The sequence below is a fragment of the Athene cunicularia genome (assembly GCF_003259725.1).
Source record: "Athene cunicularia isolate RWA chromosome 3 unlocalized genomic scaffold, athCun1 chr3_part1, whole genome shotgun sequence".
Lineage (NCBI taxonomy): Eukaryota > Metazoa > Chordata > Aves > Strigiformes > Strigidae > Athene > Athene cunicularia.
The window spans coordinates 60,455,704-60,462,770 of NW_020799097.1; positions in this window are offsets into that span (position 1 = coordinate 60,455,704).

Consider the following 7,067-nt stretch of genomic DNA (forward strand, 5'->3'; position numbering starts at 1 on the left):
CCAAAACGTGTTCTTGCAGACACTGAGCTGTCTGTTCCTTGAATTAGCTGCTTCTTGAACCTCTTCTCCATAGAGCTACGTTAATGTCCTAGATTTCCTCTGTAAACTTCAGATGCTTCTTTGTACAGCTTGGTGAGAAACCTGCCTGGGACAATTGTCCACCATGCATGCACTACAGGCTTCAGCTCTAGCAGCTCACCCATGATTGCAAAAGCAGAGATTTGCCTGGGGCAGGCAGGACAATCCTGACCACAGGTCTCTGCAGATAAGCTGAGGCATTGACCCTGAGCTGGCCTGAGGTCCATCAGCCCAACAGGAAAAGGCTAGACTGACCCACCAGTGCAAGGCTAGGGAAGAACTCTTACCCAGATGTCAGATCAAGCACTGTGATTTGTACATTCAAGTTTGCTCTATCCTGCAGTCTTCTGAAATCCAGAAAATTAGGCAATTTAACACAATTATAAAAGTAAGAAAGGCCACACATACCCAGAAATGTAGAATGAATTCACTTTCTATTTTGTATAAGATCTCCAGGCATTTAGACCTCAGGCTTTAACAGAGAGGAAGGGTGTTTGCATACAAGCATACAACACCTTACCTTCAGGCTGCTAAAACTTAAACATTTCCTGTTCAAGATGTGCTTTCAGCTGATGTATTAATGAACTGTGGAAGCCTGTTCCACATGCCTAACCCAGCTCTGCTTTTGGTTAGAAATCGTCCTCAGAGCAAGGTGTTGACAGTTTTTCACACACTAATAAACAACACCAGAAAATGGTATGGTGCCAAAACACCATACAATTCAATATGTATGAGGGAGTATGAAGGCTAAGTATTGAGAGCTCTTTCTGGAAAAAGGTTGAAATGGAAGCTAATGAAATGATTGCATTAGGTTTTGGATAAAAGCAGGGATTCTCCCATTCAGCAAATAATCATCTCTGTGTTAGGCATCAGTTGTTATGAAATAATACTGAGATATTCATTCTTACCTGGTGATTCTCTTGCTTTTGTATTCCAGCTAGGATCAAGCGAAGCAAGAATAGCACGTGGGTTATAGGTCCCATCAGTTCAGGTTTTTTGTGTAGGCTCAGACAGTACTTTCATTAAGCCAAAAGAGCCAGACTGAAAATACTGACAGCATTCATGCTTGCATGGCCAACTGCTGAAACGAACCAGCCTGCCCTCTTTCACAGTGCCCATAGCCTGCTCAGCTGCACTTTTCTGCAGGTCTGCGAATAATCTGCAGAACCAGATGTTAAATCCTGCCTCTTTTAAAGAACAGAATTTTTAGGTTTGGATTTCTAGTGAGTTTAAGTAGCAATTTCCTAAATTTTCTGAGATTAGCAATCAGGGCTTTAAGAGAGATAGGTGAATGAAGCAGTTGGTAGACTTATTTGCCAGAGGAATATTGCTTGTGTGCTTCTCTCTCTTGTAACTGAGAGGATGTTTGAAGGGAATCATCCGGCTGTTCAGTGCCTCAGGGAAGAAGAGTCTCAGTTTGCAGATCACAGGTGTTCTGGCTGGGCCTCCAAACCCTTCTTTTGCTTGATCTGAGACTGCCAGAGTCCAACCTACCACTTAGGCTTCCAGCCAACTCATACAAATCATCCTGAGCATCTCTCCCTGTACAGGCAAGCCAAGTCAGCTTCAGCTTAAGACCATCAGGTGAGCAAAATGACTAACCACAGACAAGCCTGAGAATGGACTCCTTTAAATGCCAGCACTTCCTCTTTGACAGAACCTCAGAAATTCATCAGACTTTAGGTGCCTATTTCCTTAGATCTCCTTAAAAAAACCCCAACAAAATTGCATTACTAAAAGCAAGGCTGCCTTATTTCACTGACAAATAAGAACTTCATTTTTCTCTCTGCAGTGAAAGGCTCCATGTGAATATATCAAAACTCACTTTATTATCATCCCTTCAAGATTCCTTAAAAATAAAACCAAAATCAATAAACAAAACAGCACGCATTTCTCCTGAACTAGCTATGACAAGGGAAGCTAATATCCTGTGACAAAGTGTTTTATGATAACTGGGCTTTGTTCTGGTTTTGTTTTTTTTTTTTTCCCTTTTCTTTCCTTTCCTCTGCTTCTCCATCCCTTTCCAAATATTCTTCAAGCCTCTGATGACACCATCCTGTACTGAAGATGCCAGGTTATGGGGACAGAGATTATTTTTCTGTTCTGTTTGTACCACAGGCAGCATCAGGAAGATCAGGCCAGTTTGAGGTTCTCGTGGCACTGCCGCAGTAAAGCAGAACATGAATCGCTAGCACAAGCTAACTGTGCTCCTTGCTGTTGTTTAAGGATTTTAGTCTGATGGAAAACTGGTGGAGGCAGATGGAAATAGAATATTTATTTTGATGTCAATAAGAGTCTGTGCCAGTGCCTCACTGGGCATAGGCACAGTCCCAATCTCACACTCCCTAGACTTTCTTCTAGGAGCATGAATGAACTGATACTAAGATGCTACTTAGGCACCTTCAATTTAATAAGATTAGTTCTTACTGACATGCGTCAGCTCCTTTTCTTTATAAAAATTCACCATAGAAAATTATCACATTCTTACGGAATTTTGTCTTGTTTGGTTTATTTTTCAGTTAATGAGGAACTGGCCATGGCAGAAGACCCCAGAAATGTCCTCCCGAATTACTACAGCCTGCAGAAAAAACCCAGGAGATCTGGACAAAAAGAGAGAAAGTGCAAGAACTGAAGGACATTTAAGGGAGTCTCACATCCCAGGAAGCAAGGTTAAAACCAGTACTCAGATCTGTGGGTTTAAAAATAACCAGCTGTGGATAAATACCACAGAGGAAAACAAAATGGAGAGAAGAAATTAGGGCTGTGCCATGCAAATGAAACAGCTGCTGCCGTTCAAAAAGGTCTTGTAAGAGTTTTGCTTTCTCACATGAGGCCAAGTAAGCAGCACGTTATGCAACTCATCAGACACCAGAGACCTCCTGCAATGTACAGTTCCCTTACATGACAGTATTTTGGGCGAGGGAAAGTACTTTGCTCACTAGCCCCTCCCTAGCCTATATAGAAAGCTATATAACAAGCTCCTGAGAGAGCTGAACTGGCATATACAAGGAAGGCAGTCTTATTAAATTGAAGATACATAAATAGCAAGTTCATATCAAGCACTGACATCTATGCAATTGAGAAGGGCGATGAAGGGGAACTGACTTTTTTATTACACTTTGGGAAAGATTGTAGGTTTTGTAATATATGTTTTCCACAGATTTTGGAAGGAAAATATAACAGTGTTGGGGAACAAGGACTTCTCTCTGTTGACTGACCATGCCAAATTTTGAAAACATGAAAAGATTCAGCCAGTATTCTGTAAACCAATTATTAATCTAATTTAAGGACAAATGGATGATTTTTCAAATAATAATTAAAAAAAAAGTAAGTATGGAGTTTTCTTTTTTGCATGTCATTTGTCCCACAAATAAAATATCTTTTTTCCCCCCATCCTTTAGCTGTAGATCTACAATTTTTAGTGCATCTAAGATTGGCTGTGGCAGAAGGCCCATGAAAACACAACTAAAACTGTTTGAAAGTACTACTGCCTTTTGGCTTCTCTGTTTCTGACCCCCAAATTTAAACTCAAACTTATGAAGAATGAGAAGTGACTGTCATTAATATTCCTGATATTTACTGTCCCTCTTTGCTAGCAATTGCTGTCTGCAATTACCTTTCATTACAGCTGTTTGCCATTACCCACCCTGCAAGAACAGAGCGCATAATGCCCTGTCTGAGATTATATGTGGTTTGCACAATTTTGGTTCTCATAGACTTTTAAGAACTTCTTTGAATCATTTTATAAAACCACTAATGAGACCATGACCACAGGTTTAAGAAACACTTTAATTTATCATAGTCTATGAGAAGAAAACAAGTCAAGCAGCAAGTACCTTTTTTATACATAACAGTCCTCTAGATTTTAATACTATCCTATTTTTAAAAATAATTCATCACACTGGTTTAGATCTATAACATAAAATACATGGCATTTGTATAGTAAAATGAAAGGTTAAGATGCTTAAATGCAAGTACCTCTAATTAGATATGGTAGTCTCTATTCAGGTTCCCAAAAGAATTATCTATGTTTGAAAGTGCAGAGTAATTTGTAGTTCCTCTTGAAGTCAGTAGAAGATGCTGGGTGAAAAAAGCGGGCATTTATTCAGAAGTCATAGCATTAAAATGAACAGCAAAAGTTAAATACAAGATAGACATATGGACTTTGACTTCAAAGGAAGCAACCCTGTAAGAGAACCACAGCAAAACCTGGAAGAGCAAAGATCATAAAACCAAGTTTATCTCAGTCAGCTGGCAGAGGAATCTACAGTTCAGTTGCACTGAATTGCAATTCCCCCCACTTCCAGCTGGGAATTCACTCCAGATGCCCATTAACAGGTTTGCTGTGTGTTTCAAGATGCCCCACCTGCAATAGTGCCACAAGTGCCTTCCCAGAATTTTGCAATCAAAAGGCTGAAGGCACATTTCTGATTCTTCTCTTTGTATAAACTTCTTTTTCCCTGTAAGATAAAAGTGTGCAGCCCTTCTGTTCTTAAACTTCACACTGGATATTTCATTTGACTAGCAGCAAACATGATGTGCTTCAGAGAGCAAAAGGAAAGAAGCGCTCCAAAGGCAACGGTCAAATGGGAAATCACAAGAGCTCCCTATCACCAAGCTCTTGACCGGACCTTACATTCATAGCTATTCGGGACACGGGGAGCACCGGCTCCCTGAGCTCCTCTCATGCCTGGCAGACCTAGTACAACACAGTCCAAAGCAATGAACACTTTCTTTATAAGTAGTACATCCAGACTTGAGTGTAAAGGTGGAGTTTGATTCTAATGATGAAAGTTTGATTCTAATGATCCACCTCTGCTTACAGCTGTCTCATCTAGAAAAACCATGGTGCAGAATCAATGAATCTGACCTATTGGGGTATGTTATTTCATTATTTGCTATTTAAGACTGACAATTTCTTCAGAAGCAGCTGGTATAGATTCTTGCAACATGCAGGACAGACTGCCAACTGATTCAGTGTCCTGTGCTATGGAACACTTCCTGTTTTCCTACATATTCATAGATAACAAATTTTTGCTTGCAAAGTAGACCAGCAGCTTCGAAGTGAAAAAAAGTGCATTCTTCAGCCACCCCAGTGAAACTGTTGTTTACCTGAGTACATGAATGTCTGTGATACTGATATCTTTACAGAAAACTACTCTCTCTAATATATTCTTTCCTCTTCTTTCATTAACTACAATCTACACAATCCTTTGGAAATAGAGACAGCTGCTGCAAATAACTGACTTATGTTTAAGAAAGATGCTTGCTAACAGTAGAGTAGTGATCTTGGATCAGAGGTTAAAATAAATTGTAACACACACATCCCCCAATTCCAAACACCCATTCCCCCACCACCCAAGAAAAGATTGCCTTGGACCCCATGCAAAGATACAGAACTGAAGCTTAGCAAGCCTTACCGCAACATGAAATTGATTTTGTCAATTTCACAACATGACTGAGGATAAAGATATCTAAAATGTTGAAAAGTGATATTACTCTTTAACAGCACTTTACTGTAAAATGGCAGTAAGAATACCAAAGAAAACACTATATAGATAAACTGAATGCCTTTGACACAACTACTTATTGAGCTGTAATTGCTAACACGTAGGAAGATCTGACATTCAAGGCTCATTAACATGTCATGAAAATCCTTAGGCCTTGTGTTTTCAGTTCCATTACTGAATAGTGTCAAGAATTACCTGTTTTCATGGTACCAGCATGAAACACATCATGGTATCTTACATAATTCCTTCAAAAAGAAAAAATATATATTTAAATAACACCATAGATCTAAGTCTTTGTCTAGATGAATTATAAAAGCATTCTCTAAATATATATGGAAAAAGTGATTGCAAGAAAATAATGTTCTCAATAATTGTTTCAATATTGTCCTCTGTCTTCCAGTCACTAGCAGTAATGTGAAGCTAGAATTCCACTCCATTTACAACCAGTAAACATGTTTAAAACCTTCTTGCCTATTAGTTACTGCTTCCTCTTCGCTTCTCAGAACAGAATGTAAAGTCTCTACTTAAGTAGAAAAGGTACAGAGAAAGGCAGTAAGAATGATAAAGAATTGTGGAATAGCTTTTGGCTGGGGAATGACTGCAGAGAGAATGACTGTTGGCTGTCTCTTCTAGTATCTGCAGTGGTGCTATCAAATGAAGTTAGCAGAGGCAGATTCAAAAGAAATGAAAGGTGTTTGGGTTTTCTTCTTAAGACACATGAAATGGTAAAAATGCCTGTCAGAGGAATTTTTTTAAAAGCAGTTAGCCAAAAATCCAGAGAGGCAGATAAATATGAAAGACCCATAGACCAGCAAGTCTTTGAAATTTGCTGGAATATTTGGGAAAGTATAACTCTCTAGTACAGTACTTATTCTTTCACATACCCCTAGGCAGCTACCAGTAGCCTCAGAGACAGGAATCTGGGAGTTATTTAGCCTGGCCCAGTCAAGTCATTCATATATACTTACCTCCAAAAACTCTTGCAGGATTTGCTTCACACCAAACAGACTAATGTAACACTGCCGGTATTAGCAGCGTTTACAATGCATGTGATTTGTGCTAATGTTTCTAATCCAAGTATCTTTTTTCAAGTGCAGTATAAAAACACCAAACAACTGAGCAGACTGAAAATCTAAAGTTTCAAACCTTCCAGAGGTGTAGTCAGGTCAACAGTGCGGGGTACCAGCTGCTCCAAGAAGCTCACTTCCATAGTTAACGTGCCTAAAAGCTGAGAAGCTCCCCCTGCATCCTGGCCAAAGGTACAGTTAGTTGTCATTCTGATCGTGATCAAAGCTCACAAAATCTGACCTCTCTCATGGTATTTATTTTATTCCATCTATTTGATTTCTTCTGTGGCCAAACTGAAAGTTGCCATTCAGCCTGAGTTGTCAAATAGAAGAATACTTCAAGAAACACTTTGTATTGTAGTTGCTCATCGCTTCGAGCAATAAATCTTTTTTTTTTTTTTTTTTTTTAAAA